This window comes from Cupressus sempervirens, chromosome 6 (genome assembly GCF_028749045.1).
Source record: "Cupressus sempervirens isolate cs-2001-9-10 chromosome 6, ASM2874904v1, whole genome shotgun sequence".
NCBI lineage: Eukaryota > Viridiplantae > Streptophyta > Pinopsida > Cupressales > Cupressaceae > Cupressus > Cupressus sempervirens.
In genome coordinates this window covers 7,727,646-7,745,895 of record NC_143123.1, presented here as the reverse complement: position 1 = coordinate 7,745,895, position 18,250 = coordinate 7,727,646, and the positions used below count along the sequence as shown (strand labels likewise).

Sequence of the window (18,250 nt, the reverse complement as noted above, 5' to 3'; positions counted from 1 at the left end):
ATTTTCTCCATTTTGACATTTCTAGTAGTAGAGAGGGCTCCTTATCAACTTGGGTTTTAGTAGAAGGGGAAAAAATTTGAGAAACCTAAGTGATTTTGCAATGGGAAGGGATTGCGATAAGAGTTTCTGGGTAGAGGGCTTTATAGAACTTATAGCTGAAATGTCAAGGCTTGATGGTAAAAAGTGTAACTTGTACCCTCTTTTCTCTTCTTGTGTGTTGTCCACACATAGTCTTCCATAGAATGCCATAACAAGTAAGAAAAGGAGATACATTTTCTATTCCCAAAGTGGTTGAGGAAGGGAAAATGGTAATAGTAACACACCTTAACATTATCTTCCATGGCAATGTACCTCATAATGGTATAGATCAAGTTCTATAATGTTACGCAAAGTAGTTACATTAGTATTCACATGTTACACGTACTAAATTGTACTTTGTATTTTGTGTGAATTGACCAACTCTTTTTGATACAAAATGGTTGAAGCCATTACTAGAATATCATAAAAGTATGCACTCGAAAGATTCATGGGTTTCAAACCATACAAATATGATCACCAACTACAAGACCAATAGACTAAAAAATGTTTCTAATCTTTTTATCAAATTAGTTAAATATTCTCTTCATTGTACTATTTAATAAAAATTGAATTATGATGTAGGAGCATCATAGGTGTAAGGGAAATATTCCATCACCAAAATATATTTATACTTCTAGCCTTCTAGTTTTGTTTTTCCAATAAGGGTCATTCCTGTACAAAGTTGTTATTTGTGGGAGCTTGCTAATTTTAGTAAATTGGTATTATTTGCTTAGATTTTTCTAATCTCATATGTGAGGATTCATCTTGGACATATCAACCTACAAAATGAGTTTTTGTTGCAGATTTTGGTATGAAATTTTGGCTATCCAAACTTTAGGTCCAGTGATGAAGGCCTAAATGACTCCAAAATGAGGCAAAACCTCAACTAATGGATGCTTGAATGATTCTTCACTATAGATATTTATTCAAGGATTCTAAAATGATGTATAATAGCCCATCAGGTCAGTGATTTTCTTGTCATGGTCTCCAAAAGTGGACCCATTGAAATGTAGTTTGTAATTTATTGTGAGTGATCCTATGTAATAAAGTGTAAGAAAATAGTGTAATATGAGGTTGGTCAGTCTCAAGGGTTAGGGATTAGTCTCTAAAAACTTTTAGGGTGATGAAAAATTCCTATATAAGGAAGACTTGTGGGTTATTTATAGTAGTTATGGGTGATAGTCAAAACTCTATCTTGTTGACTATTGTAAGGAAGGCGCCCTTGTGGGTTTTCATGTTGTAATTCTATAATTCAACATTTGTGGAAATAATAAGAAGTCCATATTTTATTCTCTCTATTTGTTTTATTTCTCTATTTATATTGTATGTTAAAGAGGAGAACCTTTCATCAAGTGGTATTAGAGCAAAAGTTCTTGAGTGTGTAAACATATCATTGACTGGGAGGCAACTTCCACCAAGGTCATGGTTTGGGCTGAGCGTGTGGAGAGATCACCAATTATGAGGCAATTTGTACTAGGGTTTTATCATAAGATTGAAAATGTCTCCACAATAAGAGCATGGTGTCGAAGGTGTTACACCTAAGGATGGATCCCTTTAGTGGAAATTGCAAGAATTGCTAGAACATATGCTAGAAGAGATGAATCTTGTTGTAAGAGATGAGAGTGAGGATGAAAGAGTAGGAGAAGAATGTATTGATCAAGGAGAAGAGGAAATTTTTAACCTAGAAGAAGAAAACCCTTTTAAAGGGCAATTTCAAAGCCTATAAAAAGACCTAAATTTGAGGTTCCCACATTTTTTGGAAAATCTTAACTTGGAGGAATTGATCAATTGCATCAATGAATTAAAATAATACTTTGAGTGAGGATATTAAATATCCAAATAAGGTCAAATTTGAGAAGGCAAAATAGAAGGGTCACACAAAGATATGGTGGCAAGAGATTCAATTGGAGTGAAATAGGAGGTGGAAAGAAAAAATACCAGATGAGATCAGATGATAGAAACATTGAAGAAAAAATTCATTCCCATGGATTATGAGTTTTATCTACTAGAGAAAATGCAAGGGTTGAAGAAGTGAGAAGATCTAGGTTTGAAAGTATACCAAAGAGTTCTATCGAGTTCTCAATAGAATTGGTCACGAGGAAGTAGATAAGGATAAAATTGGGTGTTATCTTAATGGGTTGAGGCAAAGAATTTAGTAGGAGCTGAGTTTGGTGTACATGAACACTATTGAGATGAATAAAAAGTTTGACAACAAAAACATGAGAGGGGAAAAAATCATTTCCATGATCTATTTTATAATCTTTAATTCTATACATTTTCATAATGATAAAGGTGAATAAACCTATTCATTTCAAGATTGATGTTCAATTCTATTTTATTGGTTGAAATTATTATACTAAATTTGCGTAGAATTTTCTCATGACCTTACATTATTGTAGCTCCACTTGCTCCTACATGTAATTCTCAACTTATCCATACATTCATATTCACTTAAATATTTCTTAGGTAGAGCAAATAGAGTTGTTAATATTGCACTCACCTTTATTTTAGAAACACATAGTAAAGGTTAGAGAACATATTTTGTGCAATATATAGACATGCATACATACATAGGACATATTATCTTTTGTTTTAACATTATTTAGAAAAATGCAATAAAGTTTGACTCTTTAATTTTTCCTTTAATCTTGTTATTCAACCTTAATGAGACAACGTTCCCATTTCCATCTAGGGTTTATTGACTAGAAACTATTAGGAAAGCTAGGAATTCCTAGAAAGAATAATAAAGTACAATGTTCTTGGAAATTTCTTATAGGACGCCCTCTAGTCAAAATATGAAAGCAACAACACTTAACTAAACATTTTTTTTGCCAATGATACTATTGTCATTACCTTTACTAAATGAGATCTAGTAGATACTCAAAATTCAAGAATATCTAATTATATTCGCAAATGTGCATCTTTATTTGAGGCATACTTAACATGAATTTATTGCTCCTTTTAATATTATCAATGATTATTCAAATATAATATTTTTTTTGGTAAAATTTATTGGTGTGTTTCTCTGCCATGTCAAGTTCTAACTACAACTTCTTCTCCCTTTTATTAGGTACATTAACAATAATATACCTTTTATTTATTTTAATTATTTATAGCCAACAATTGATAAACATTCATTTATAAAATTTGTGTGTTTGTGTGTGTGTGTGTGTGTGTGTGTGTGTGTGTGTGTGTGTGTGTGTGTGTGTGTGTGTGTGTGTGTGTGTGTGTGTGTGTGTGTGAGTGAGTGAGTGAGTGAGAGAGAGTGAGAGAGAGAGAGAGAGAGAGAGAGAGAGAGAGAGAGAGAGAGAGAGAGAGAGAGATTTATATTTAAATAAAATAATTGACGAGAGAGAGAGAGAGAGAGAGAGAGAGAGAGAGAGAGAGAGAGAGAGAGAGAGAGATTTATATTTAAATAAAACAATTGACAAGTTTAAAAAAAATTCAATTTTTATTCAAATTATTTTCATTATGGAATGTAATTGAATTTATACTAATTCTATTATAATATTGTCTAAATAATTAGAACCACATTGAAATAAAAGGATCAAAGTGAATGTGTTTGTTTTAATATGAATATATATATATATATATTTGTATTTAACCATTTATATTATTAAGAATGTATATCTTGAAGGAGATATATTATCATTTTTTAATACTCAAAGTTGGATTCAACATAGGAGGACCCAATCTTATTGCATTAATGTAATTTACTAGGCTATGTGTTGAAATCCCTAGAACCAAAATTCCCAATATTCTAGAGATAGCAAGAACTTTGGTTTCCTTGAGGCTCTCTCCCTTTATGTAGTGTAATATTAAGCATTGTAACACCTCTCATATGACAATTATTTATGTGGATATGAAAAAAAGTAGTTGAAGATCTCTATTGGGAGCTTCCACTAGATTCTACCATTACAATTTTGAGCCACAAGATATATTAAATCCATAAAGAAAGACTTACTAAAAGTTAGTGAATATGACTAATTGTAAAATTAATGAATAGATCACAAAACTAAATAGCAATCAATACCTTTTGATAGTAAAATAAGTTGTAGTAAAGACATACTCCAAAGTGCTTATACATAAATATTTCATCATTGAAAGTTAAACTTGGAATAAGTTCATTGGAATAAAAAACTCAAAAATATATTGGTTTGGGTCATCATTTTTCATCATTTTCCTGAGCTTTCCTTCTGTGTCCTCCACTTGTCAAACCAAATTTGTTGCGATAGTTTTTAGGCTAGTTTATAATGGCTCTGGCTAGTGGTGAACCATTTGTTGATATTAGTGTTCCCGTTGTTGCTTCAAAAAGCCATGGTGCCTCCATTGAACAAATGTCCTTGCAAGTTTGTTCTGAAGGTTTTTCATGAGGTAATCCTAATATTATCCTTTGCAATAATTTGATGTTGCTTGTGTTTGGTTAGAACAACATACCTTTATAAGGTATTTTGTGGGTAGGACTCCTCCTAAAGCTATGCTCAAGAATGGGTTAACAAGAGGAGGATTCTTCATGGAGTCTACCTTGATGTTGTGTGAAACCTTACCAATGGTTTTTTAAAATTTTCTATGCTAACCCATCATAGGCAGACATAGTTTTTAATAATGGTCCTTGGTCTATGCATTCTTCCCTACTTGTTTTTCAAAGATGGTCAAGAGATTTCACTATCTACTTAGGATTCTTGTGTGGGTAGAGTTTATGGGTTTACCCTTGCCATGTTGGCCTTTTATTGTGTCCATTGCAAATACTCTTGCCAAAGTTATTACAAAGGAACATGAAAAAAGTTTCAATGCTCATCCTCAAAAATACGTTTGCATTGAGGTTGATCTTTCCAAGGATCTTAAGGATTCTATGGAAATACAGATCGGTTCCCAAACCTTCTCCCAAAAGGTGCTTTATTTGAACCTACCTAACACCTGCTATAGGTGCCAGTTAGTAAAACACAAGATTAGGAATTGCACTTTTGTTGTGCCTAGGGTTAAATGCATGCCTAAAGAGGCTTCTGCCAAACCAATAGAAGGGAAAAAAGAAGAATGGACTACTATCAAGTGCAAGTGCAAAGCTCCATCAACTCCTAAAAAATGCTATGTAGCTATCATTTTGGTTTCTCCTATCTCAAAAAGAGCACAAACCCCAGCCAGTGTAGGGACATAAGCAACTTTTTTAGTATCGAACCCTAGTGTTTTACAAGATTCAAACCCTAATTCATAGGGGATTAAGGTGGCCATCAGGACCAATACCTAAGTTGTGATTCAAACCCCTCTTGCTACCTCTTCTATAGTGACTCAAAATGTGTGGCATACTCTCTATCCTCCTAGACATGTTGAGAAGCCAGAGGAGAAATGTTGGGCAATCAGTCTAGAGGATCTTCCTTATGGCTTTAACGCAATTTCAAATTTCTCATAGAATAGCTACTCCTCTCTCAAGGATGAGGAAGATATGCAAGAATTTTCATGAATTTCTTATCACAGAATGTGCAAGGTCTTACAAACCTCTCCAAAAAGTACTATGTCAGGGATACCTATCATAGACTTGAAAATATAGATTTTTCCCTTTATGCAAGAAGTTAAGATCTCTGGTTTCATGATTTCTTTTGCATGTCATGTCATTTGGCTAGATGGAATTATGTTTTCCTCTCAACATGATTCTGGTAGGGTGGTGTAGTTACTCTCTTGTCACCTCATCTTCATTCTGCTATTATTTTGCATGGTTCTGACCCCATGCATAGAATCATTTGACTTTTTCTTTCCATTAACAATCATTCTTTTGGAATCATTAATGTTTATGCCCCAATGATGTTATAGAAAGATCTTAATTGTGGGGTTGAATGGCTAACAACTTGCCTCTAACTACTTGGGTTATGTATGGTGACTTCAATATGGTTGAGCTAGCCTTTGACAAAGATGGCATTTAACCTTTTTGCTAGATAGTTGAGGAAAGGGAAGCCTAGTACTACATGTGAAATAAATTGGGCCTTTTTTTTTATAACAATAGTAACTGCCACCAACATAATGGGGTTTGGTATAATTGGTCCAACTTTCAAGTTGGCTCTTACTACATATTAAAGTGTCTCAATTGTGCCATGATTGTTGCACAATCTTTTTTCTCCTTTTTTGAGGATCAAGATTTACCTATCATTCTCTTTCTTGATGTGATGTTATCTAACCACTATCCCATTTATTTTTCTATTTTGTGGCACATAGTTGTCCAAAGAGTTCTTAGATCTCAATTTTTCCTCAACATGTTAGTGTTGATGCAGGCCTCCACTATTCCTCATATCCTACATGTATAGAATTTGGAGCCACATCTCCATTCCTAAACAAGGTGGATTTAGTGGTAGAATGATTCCATTACCAGAATCACTCACTCTCTATGCACTTATGGGAAATAGTTGGTTGTTTTTAGAAGGTGGTCTTATGAATCCACTACCTATGTTCTCAAAAAAGCTTTCGAGGCTCTCATCCTTAACCCTTTTGATGTTGATTTGCAAATTCAACTTGCCAAAGTTCTCCATGAAAAATAGGTTGTAGATAATTATGCTACTCAAGGGACCCAAATCAAAGCTCACCTCCATTAGTTAAAGGTTGGTGATAAAGTTTTGAAAGAGTTCTTTCAGGCTCTTCGAGCCTGTCATACCAATTTTGGGATTAAAATAATCAAATAAGGCACTTTTGTTCTCTCCAGTCTCCATGACATCCTGCAAGAATTTTTTCATCACTATGAGAATGTGTTTTCTTAATTGGGAAATTTGGTTTCTCAAGAGGAAGCTCTTAGAAAAAAAAAAATTGTTACTCCAAACTGCCTAGCAGTTGAGAAATGTACTTTCTATAAGCAACTTCTTACCCTCTGAGACCTTAAAGAGGTAGTTTTCTCCATGGAAAATGATAAATCCCTCAAGTTTGATGGGTTTCCTTGTGAATTTTACAAAAATCATCTGGGAGTATATTGGTCCCAATTTGCATAAAGTTTATCTAGAAGCATATCATTCTAAGAGCATAGGAGCTATTATCAATAAAGGGAACATTAAATTCATACCTAAAGGTGGAAATCCTTAGGATATTTGCAATTGGTGGCCCATTACCCTTCTTAATGTGTCATATAAGATTATTGCTAAGGTAATTTCTCTCATATTTTTCCATCTCCTTCCTTTAATTGTGTGGCCTGAGAAAACTAGCTTTATCAAGTCTAGATATATTCTTGACAACAAATTATTGTATGGGAAGATATGGAGTGGCCTCGCACATCCAATCAATTTACTATCTTTCTAAAAATTGATTTTGCTAAAGCTTATGACCAGATTGAATGGCCTTTCATTTTGGCTATGCTCCAGGCTCTTGGTTTTGGTCTCAATTTCCTACAATCCATGGAGATGCTCTTTAGAGATGATAATAATTGCATTACAATCAATAACTCCCAATCTAATGCCTTTGGGATTTTTCATTCCATTAGGTAATGTTACCCTTTGGTTCCAACACTTTATTTTCTTGTTGCTGAAGGGTTTGGTTACTTGCTAGGCCACTCTATGTCCTTTAGTTTGGTTTGTGGTATCTCTTTACCAGAATCCTCTTCCTAGTTGGTCAATGGTCATTTTGCTAATGATTCCTTTCTTTTTCTTTTGGAGGATGAAGAAATTATCAATAATTCCTTGAATTTCCTTGACACTTTTTAGGCATGGAAATGGGTTACTCACGAGGGGATTTTATGCTTTTTAGGCATTCCTTTTTCCTTTCAAGTGCCACTAGTGGATCTGTGGAATGTTGTGCTTGCCAAGATTACTAAGAAGCTAGATTATTGACTTACGAAACCACTTTCTCTTATAGGAAAATTTTAGATTTTCTCTAAAGTTCACGCTACTACACATGTCTATTATTCTTCTTGTTGGGCTCTTTCAAAAGCCTCTTATTAGAAATTAGAGCAATTTCTTTGTGATTTTCTTTGGGCTTCTAGTTCTAATCATCATGTCTTTCATAGAGTTGCTTGGGACTTTTGTTGTCTCCCCAAAAGAATTTGGAGGCCTTGACCTTCTCTCCACTCAAATTCAAGGCCTTCGTCTATGTGCCAAATTGTTTATTTGTGCCATCACTAGAGATGAAACTTGGAAGATTCTAGTTCAGCATTACATTTCCTCTAAGTTTCCTATTAATGGACTTGCATGGAAGGTTATTGGTTTCAAACCCTTCTCATCATGCAAGAACACGTGCACATACATGGCTCTTTTGTTATCAAGATAATATGGAAAGCTTGAGAATTTGTTAATCATTGGCTTCACTGGTCTAGTGATGAGTTCCATGATGGGCTCTCTTTGAACCAATAGAACATTTGTTTGTCTCCCCTATTTTTCATCCAATGTATTCCCCCAGCCAAGACTCAAGGTGCTAGTGCTTTGCATTTTTTCAAACAAGGCATTAAGACTCCTCAAGATCTTTTCTCTAGGGTCTCCATGACTCTCAGATCTTAGGAAGAAATGCAAGTCCAATACCATCTTGCTTATTTAGATTGATAGACTTTTGACTTATTACTTTCTATAATACCAAGTCACTTAATTCATAAAGTGGGTATCCAATCTATTCAACCTTGGTGGACTAATTGGAAGTGGTATCCTACCACTCCTTTCACTAGCTACAAACCAGGGCTAGGTTATAGATGGCTTTCTCCCCATCTACCAATGGTGGATGTGCTTAATCAGAGATGGCATTTGCAATCTTCCCTTTCTTAATGGAGAAAATACTTTGACACTATTTGGAGTGCCATTATAGTGCTCAAGATTGTCCATTTTTCTTGGTGCCTAGCTTTTCAAGGTCTTCTCCTTAGGCCTTGGCTCAAGCATATTGGGGTTCTAGATCCTAGGTGTCCTTTTTGTGCCCAATCAGAGTCTTTCCTACATATTTTCTATTTTTGTAGATGTGCTCAAAATTATTGGCACTAGATTCATGATTTTTAAAATTTTTTTTGACCTAAATCCTTTCCATGGCACATGGTTATTTTGGGTGATTCCTCCATGATCCCTACAAAATTTACCTAGATTTGGCATACCTTTAGGATGGATATTTTGTTCACTCTATGAAAAGATAGAAATTTTTTCTTTTCACTCATAGTTTTCTTGATATAAATATTGCTATGTACACTAAGGCATGCATTTGTAATATTGTAATGATGTAGATTCAAGTACAAGAAAACAAGGTGGCCCTAGAGGTGGCTCACCTTCAACAGCTTCTTAATCACTTGGGAAATTCTCCTTGTACTATTGCTAGGGTACCTCCAGATGCCTCAGTTGATACCTCGATGTTGAGAGGTTGTTGCTAAAGATGCTCTTCTTCAAGTTGCCACTCACACATGTTGCATTCCCAGTCTTCCAACCACTGCTCTCCTATTGGTGATGGTGGGTGGAGGTACCACTTGGTTTCCCTACCTTGTGGTGGCACTAGCTGGTCCCCAGCTCCTCCTTCTTGTCCTCAATGGGTGGTTTCTAGAAGCTGTCATTTTCACCTATAATTGGTCATCTCTCCGTCGCAACCTAATATGAAGGATACTTACTAGACCCCTGATAATGTTACTAATAGATGGACTATTCCTAGCCTACCTACCAACCCCAAGGATGACTAGGGATTTCATGATCGAGATGAACCACCCCCCTTAGCTAGTATTGCTTTAGCTACCTAAGGGGTTGCTTCTTATATGTTTTTTTGATGAATAGTTACTGATTTTGGCTTTGGTCATGTGAACTCTTGTAAGGTGGTCTTGTATTCCCTAGCCCTCTTTTTGTGAGTTGTAATCTTAGTATATTTTAATTAATAGAAAATGTCTATTCATCAAAAAAATGCTTTATCACCAACTCTAGGTTGTCCAAATGTATAGATAGCCAATAACTTATCTAACAACTCATCCTCCTTTTTCAAAATTAGCATTGCTGAAAATAGTACAGCTAAGGCCCCTCCTAGAATATGTCTTAAAACAATGAACTTCACATTTTTGTGATGTGTAAATGGTTTATCAAATTTTGACATAGCACAGGATATGCTAGAGGTTTGTTGATGTCTTGTGTTTCAATTTAATATGAGGGTTTCTTATCAATTGAATGGTTTTCTAGTCCCAAAGCCTCTAAAAGTCCTAAATGAATCTTTCCTATTTGGGGATACTCATACCACGAGAAATCCAAATATGTTATGAAATTATCTACCTCAAATGGTTGTGTTCCTCTAAAATCCACCACTATTAACTTGGCATCGATTTTGTTATCACATAATACAAATGCTTGTGTTGATTTCTTCTACAAGTGATATATATATTACCCAAATCAACATATTATTATTCCCAATATGGAATGAATATAAATCTATTACATATACTAAAGACATGAAATATTAACATAGGTTATTTTCCCATGTTAATAAAAAACAACAACAAAGACTTTGAAAAAAAATACCAAGCTAAAAGAATATTCAAACTTGTTTGAGAAAAGACTAGAAATTTATTATCTTCTATAAATAATGTGTATGTAGACATGATTCATTTTTGATTGCCTATAAATTTTTTCTATTTTTAAAACATCATTTTGTTTAATGATCCAATTATCATTTTTATTTCATGTGTGTGTGTGTGTGTGTGTGTGTGTGTGTGTGAACAAGTTTATTTAAAGATTGAGTCTAACTGTATTTAAGAATACCGTAAAATCTCATTCAATAACATTTTAAAGTCAAACATATAAATTTTGTAAGGTCTCAAATTTATATAATATATTTATATCAATTTATCTTATCAATCAAAATTGCAAATGTGTAACTACAATTTTCATAGATTTCATACCATTCTAGAAGTTGAAGAACTCCACAAAATGCATCTATATGATTGGGTTTCTTTTGGTTCAGCAAGAGAAAATTTTGAATAATTTTAGTCATGTGTTGGTCTGATACTAAAACAAGTAAAATAAAATAAAATACCTTCTAGTGCTGATTGAATCTATTCTTGATAACGAGCTTTTTTTCATAAGCTAAGGTTGAAGCCATGGTTGAGATATTTGAAAAGAACCTATTACTTCGTACACCCCCAATTGTAGGATTAAATATTGTGTTAGAATCATGTGGGCACTAAACAGAAAATTGGATCTAGTTATATGAACACAATATTAAATTTTCTCATGTATATACTCAACTTGTAGAAGGTAAACATGTGAATGGTTTTTTTTTTGTGAGATGGAATGATTTGCCACATTGGCCAAATCTGTGTACTTGAGACAAAACACAAGAAATTAATATGGGAAGCTCACTACAACAAGGTTGTAGAACATTTTGGAATAGGTTTTACAAAGCTTGTAAATTGTAAGTATGGTTTATATTTACCACTTCCCATTCAATAAAATCCTTGGCATTCAATTTCTATGGATTTCATGTCTAGCCTTCCAACCACTAGACATGGGCATGATTGTGTATATGTTGTAGTATATAGATTTTCAAAAATGGGAATCTTGGTAGCCTATAGAAAGGCAATTTCTGCAAATAGTAAGTGCACAAAGTTGTGGTACCAAAAGGGGGGTATAAGATGCCATTTGTTTCTACTAAAATTGGTAATTTCTGAGCTTTGACAAGAATTTAAAGATAGTTACACTAACAATTTTGAGATATGACTTAAACAAAATTTGTAGTCCTCTAAATCTAGTTTCTAAAATATTAATTTTTTTTGAAATGGTAGAATGTAAGGCCCTAAAAAAAGGGGGACACAAAAAATTTATTGCTTTTTAGTAAAAACATAACATAGTTTGAAGTGTGGTCTCCCTCAAATCGTAATTTTTTTTGGAAATTCTTTAATTGCTCTGTGTGTGTGTATACATACATACATATATACATCCATTCATACATACATGCATGCATGTATGTATGCATGTATGCATATGCATATGTATGTATGTATGTGTGTGTGCATATTTTTATGATTGTTGTAAGTAAGCACATCCCAAAAATGTGAAATAGCTATGTACTTCCCCTAAAAATCATTGATAACTAATCATAAACCAAAATTTCTTTTCTTTGATGTGTGTGGAATAGAGTCTAGTTTCTAAAAAAATAACTTGTTGCAAAATCAAATGAAGGAGCTAAAATCTAACCCCCAAATACTATTTAGAGAGAAAATGGATGCACATTGGAAATAAATTATAGTTGAAAGGTTTTAAATAGTCTTCAAAATAAATTATATGGTTGCATAGCTAACACAAATATCTACAATATCATATAACCTAATTTTATTGATATCCAAGCATGGTGAAACCCGATGGAGGGTACACAAGAAAAATCATGCATTTTTTGTATGCTTGATGGAAATCATGTTTGAGACTAGGTTAAAATGACCTAACCTTTGGGTTAGATCTCCAATGTAAATCCAAGCCTTAGGTTTGGTGAATTTGAATGCATTACAAAGTGTGTACATGTTATAGCACATGCATGCTATGTAAAAAATAGTATGATCACCCTATAGTGTGTACACACTATAGGACATTCACGCTACTGAGGACACTTGCATATCCAAAAGAGAGGGAGGCAGGTAGAGAAGGTGATATGAAGAGAAAGTTAGAAAATGAATAATATAAAGAGAAGTAGAGAGAGAATACCATAGAGAGAGAGAGAGAGAGAGAGAGAGAGAGAGAGAGAGAGAGAGAGAGAGAGAGAGTACAAAGAGATATCAAGAGAGAGGAAAAAGACTAGAGAGGGGGATAGAATAGAGATAGTAAGAGAGAGATTTTGGGTAGGATGCCTGGATAAGAAGATATTGATTGGATAGGATGTAGAGAGTTACTAATAGAGAAAGAGGTAGAGCATAGGATAGATATAAGCAGAGAAAGAGAGGAAAGGATAGGATGGAGAGTCATCTAGAAGGAGAATAAAATATAGAGAGGGTATAGGAGATATCTAGTAGAGAGAGAGAGAGAGTATACTCCATGTATATAGGAATAGGTTGTGGATAGGATAGAGAGGAAGAGGGGAAGAGAGTAGGATAAAAAGTGAGAGAGATTGGTATAAAATGGAGCACTCAAGGGGATACAATGGAGAGAAAGAGATTACGGAGAGAGAGAGAGAGAGAGAGAGAGAGAGAGAGAGAGAGAGAGTAGGCAATAGGAGGAGAGAGTGGATAGGATAGAGAGAATGAGAGAGTGATTGATGTTTTTGTGTGTGTGTGTGATGTAGGAGTTTGAAGAGTCGTAACTTGACTCAGATCTGAGGTTTCCTAGTTTTTTTGGGTTTTTTTAAAAAGCTATAGTTGATGTGGATTCAAACTCAGCTAGCTTTGTTTAGGCCATTTTGATTTATTTTTTGAGACCTAAAAATTCAATCTTCACCTTCGAATTTCAGTTTTAAAATGTCTTAGGTGTTTTTTAGTTTTTCTATTTGTAATAACTTCAAAATTTCTTTCTAAATTTTGGAGATTAGTTGGAAATTTTCCTTTATGTTTTAAAGGGTAGATAATAGAAACTTTGAATTTTCTTTTGGAGGTTTTTGAGAAGTTACTAAAAATGGTATATTTTTACAATTGTCAAAATTTGCTAAATTTGGAAATTTCCTATTTTCTCTTTTTTGAGTCAGTTGTTATTTAATGGAGTTAGTGATCCATGTAGAAGAAATTTTTTGTAAAGAAAAATTTAGATTTTGAATCAATATTAGGTTTTGTCATGAGTATTAATTTCTCTGTGAATTGAAATCAGCGTCCTATATCATTTGGTATCAAAGCCACAAGATGGCTAGGAGAGAAAGAGGAAGAGGAGGCATTACCCAATTTCAAAGAATCATACAGAACTTGCAAAGGTAGATTGAGGTGCTTATTGAAAGAGTTGATAATCAAAGAACATGAAATGATAATGTATTGAAGCAAGAAATAGATAGAGGAAGTAGTGATCGAATGGAGGAAAATGTTGAAAATGAAGCTCAGTAGCTAGCACGAATGACCTATGAGGATAGAGTCCTAAGGGCTTCAGAAGGAAATAATGATGGTATCAAAATTGAAGTCTCAGACTATTATGGTAGCCTTAAAGTAGAAGAATTGATAGATTGGTTAAATTAGATGAGTACATTTTTTGACTGGGAGCCTATGATAGAGGAAAAAAAGATGAAGCTTGCATGCACATTATTAAAAGGTCATGCCATGATATTGTGGGATCATCTCCAAAAGGAGTGAGTGAAGAAAAAAAGGACAAGATCGAGACATGGAGTAAGATGGAAAAGAAATTGAGGGAAAAATTCTTGCCTATAGGTTATTCTCAAACTCTCTTTCATAGGTTACAAAATCAAAAGAAGAACTTATCTTCTGTGGAAGAATACACAAATGAATTCTATAGCCTATCCATGTGTATAGAACATCAAGAAGATGATGAACAGATGGTATCTAGGTATATAAATGGTTTAAAATTCACCATCCAAGATGAGTTGAGCATGCATTGTGTCAATAGTATGGAAGAGGCCTATTAGTTGGCTCTAAAGGCTAAAGAGAAATAGAATAGACAATATAACCAAAGGAATAGAGGAGGATGAAGGGGTACATCAAACCCTTTTCTAGGAAGTTCTAGTTATGGTCGAGGAGACTCATCCTTGGGATTCGATAAAGTAATAGATACTTGATAAGAACCTCAAAACCTAGAAAGAGAAAGGGGTTTTCAATGAGGATGGGGCTATGGTAGTGGAAGAGAATGGGAAAATCATAGAAGGCCTTTTGTTTGCTTTAGATGTGAAGAGGAAGGACATAGGGCTTTCAAATGCTCAAACTATAACATGCTAGAAAGAATGGAAGGAGGACAAACTGGAGTGAACATGATGCAAACAGAAGAAGAGGAGAAAGAAGTCTCACTAGATGTAGGAGAAAATCTCATGATGAGGAGATCAATGATCATCCCAGAGAAGGACAAAACTCCTACAAATAACTCTGAGAATTCATGGCTACAAACTAACATCTTCAAAACCAGGTGCACTTCAAGTGGAAAGGTATGTCAAGTTATTATTGATGGGGGTAGTTGTGAGAATATGTTGTCTAGAGAAATGGTAGAGAAACTAGGTTTATAATGCAAAAAGCATCCCCATGTTTATCATATTGCATGGTTTAAGAATGAAAATGAAGTCACTATTGATAAAAGATATTTAGTAAGGTTTACCTTAGGAAAGCTCTATAAGGATGAGATATGGTGTGATGTTATCCCTATGGATGCTTATCATATATTATTGGGTAGACCATGGCAAAGTGATAGGAAGGTCACACATAATGGCGAGAAGAATACATACACATTTTGGAAGGATGGTTCAAAAGTGGTTCTATTACCACTAAAGGATGAAAAGAAGAATGAGGCCATGTTAAGGAAATGAAGGTGACAGGGTGTTGTTATGCCCTGGTAGTGAAAAAGAAAGAAAACCATGAGAACCCAATACCATTTGATGCAATGTAGGTATTAGATGAATTTTCTAATGTTGTGCTTGATGAATTACAAAATGGTCTACCACCAAAGAGGGATATCCAACACCACATTGATCTTATCCCTAAAGCCACCCTACCTAATCAAGAAGCCTATCAAATGAATCCATCCCAACATGTAGTGCTAAAGAAATAGGTCACAGAACTCCTACAAAATTGTTTGGTTAGAGAAAGCATGAAACCATGTGTAGTACTAGCATTGTTGACTCTAAAAAAGGATGATACATGGAGGATGTTCACTGATAGTAGAGTAATTAATAAGACTACCATTAAGTACCAATTTCCTATTCCTTGTATTGATGACATGATGGATGAATTGGTAGATGCCGAGTATTTTAGCAAGATTGATCTGCGAAATGGTTATCACTAGTTTTGTATTCAAGAAGGGGATGAATGGAAGACAGCTTTCAAAGCAAAGGATTCTTTGTACAAATGGATAGTTATGTCATTCGAAATTTCTAATGCACCATGCACATTCATGGGATTGATGAGTATTGTACTATGACCTTATATTGGTAACTTTGTGGCTGTCTATTTTGATGACATCTTGTTTTTTAGCAAGAACAGAGAAGAATATTTACAACACCTAAAATTTATCTTGGTTGTAGTAAGAGTAGAGAGACTCTATGCAAACTTAAAGAAGTGTAGATTCATGTAGACTAGCTTAACCTTCTTAGGATTTTTCATTTCTGGAGATGGTATTCAAATGGACCTAGAGAGGATCTGAGTGATTCTCAAATGGCCTACTCCGACAAACATAATAGAGGTAAGGAGTTTCCATGGGTTAGCTAATTTCTATCAAAAGTTTATCAGGGATTTTAGTAGCATTGTAGCACCTATAATAGATTGCACAAAGGGAAGGGATTTTGCATAGACAACTGATGCAGGAGAAAGTTTCAAGTTTTCAAAGGAGAAGGAAACTATAGTTCCTATACTTGCACTTCTAGATTTTGACAAAGTTTTTGAAGTAGAGTGTGATGCCTCCCATATTTGAATAGGTGTTTTTATTAGTCAATTAGGTAAACCTGTAGCCTTTTTTAGTGAAAAACTCAATGATACAAGGAGAAATTACTCCACCTATGATCTGGGATTCTATGCCATCGTTCAAGCATTACACCATTGGAGATACTACTTAGTGCCACAAGAGTTTGTGCTATATACTAATCACCTTACTCTGAAATACATCAACACCCAAAAGAATTTGAAAAAATGACATGCCAAGTGGGTCTCTTTCTTACAAGGATACACCTTTGTTTTGAAGCATAAATCTAGGAAATAAAATTAGGTTGCTAATGCCTTGAGTAGGCATACTTCTCTATTAACCACAATGGCAATTGAAGTCACTAGATTTGATACTATTAAAACACTATATGTTGTTGATGATGATTTTTGGGAAATTGTGAAATAGTTAAATGATTCAAGCATTGGTAGGACATCTCATGTCAAAGGTGATTATATTTTTCAAGATGATTAGCTCTTCAAGGGAAGAGAATTATGCATATTAGCTAGCTCTATGCGGAAAAATATTATTCATGAATTCCATAGTGGAGGGATGGTTGACCAGTTTAGAAAGGACAAAACAATACACTTGGTGGAAGATGAGTTTTATTGGCTGAAGATCAGAGAGAGATTACTAAGTATGTGGTGAGTTGCAAAATCTATCAAATGGCTAAGGAACATTCACAGAATATAGGTTTATACATGTCGTTGCTAGTTTCCACTGAACCATAGATTGACTTGAGTATAGATTTTTTATTGGGTCTTCCACACACTTAGTGAGGTAATGACTCTATTTTTGTTATTGTTGATTAGTTTTCCAAAATAACTCACTTTATTGCCTATAAAAAGACTAATGATGCCACTAGGATTGCTGAATTGTTCTTCTCAGAAGTTGTTTAGTTACATGGTCCACCTAAACCATTACTTCTAACCATGATACCAAGTTCTTGAGTCATTTATAGAGGACTTTATGGAAGAAATTGGGAACCAAGTTATAGTTTAATAGTGCCTACCACCCTCAAATCGATGGACAAATGAAGGTAGTCAATCAGAGTTTGGGGAATCTATTATGATGCATTGTTGGTGAGAAGCCCAAATAGTAGGACGTGGCATTACCCCAAGAAATTTTTTTTTATAATAGTTTTGTTCATAGGTCAATAGGGAAATCTCCTTTCCAAATTGTTTATGGTAGAAATCCTTCAGGTGTTCTAGATCTCATGCCTCTACCTTTGGGTGATAGGATTAGTGATGATGGAGTGGCCTCTACTAAACACCTTCAACAACTCCAACAAGATGTCTAGCACAAGTTACAACTCAGCTATGATAGCTACAAGATTCTTGTCGATGCTACTAGAAGACACCAAGCATTTACTAAAGGTGACTTGGTCATGGTTACCTTACACCATGATTGGTTTCATACTAGCACATATCAAAAACTAAAATACAAAAAGATTGGGCCTTGCAAAATTCTTAAGAAAATTAATGATAATGCTTATGAAGTTAGCTTAGTTGATAATCTAGACATCTCTCCTATGTGTAATGTTGCTAATTTGAATAAATATCATGGAAATGTTCTAGAGGTAGCTGATGGATAGGAAGTTGAGTGGCAACATCATGTTCCAAATAAGAAACAGGATACCATTGCTAGAATTCTTGACAAACAACCTACTTCCACAAGGCACGATCAATACAATAGATATTTAGTACAATTGGGATGGCTTACCAGACACTGAG

General features: G+C 34.4%; 1 pseudogene; it reads right to left on the bottom strand.

Annotated features, from left to right (window-relative positions):
• Positions 1-3,726: 3,726 nt before the first annotated feature.
• The window catches only part of LOC149550737 (triacylglycerol lipase OBL1-like), a 92,765-nt pseudogene continuing 78,241 nt past the window's right edge, over positions 3,727-18,250 (bottom strand).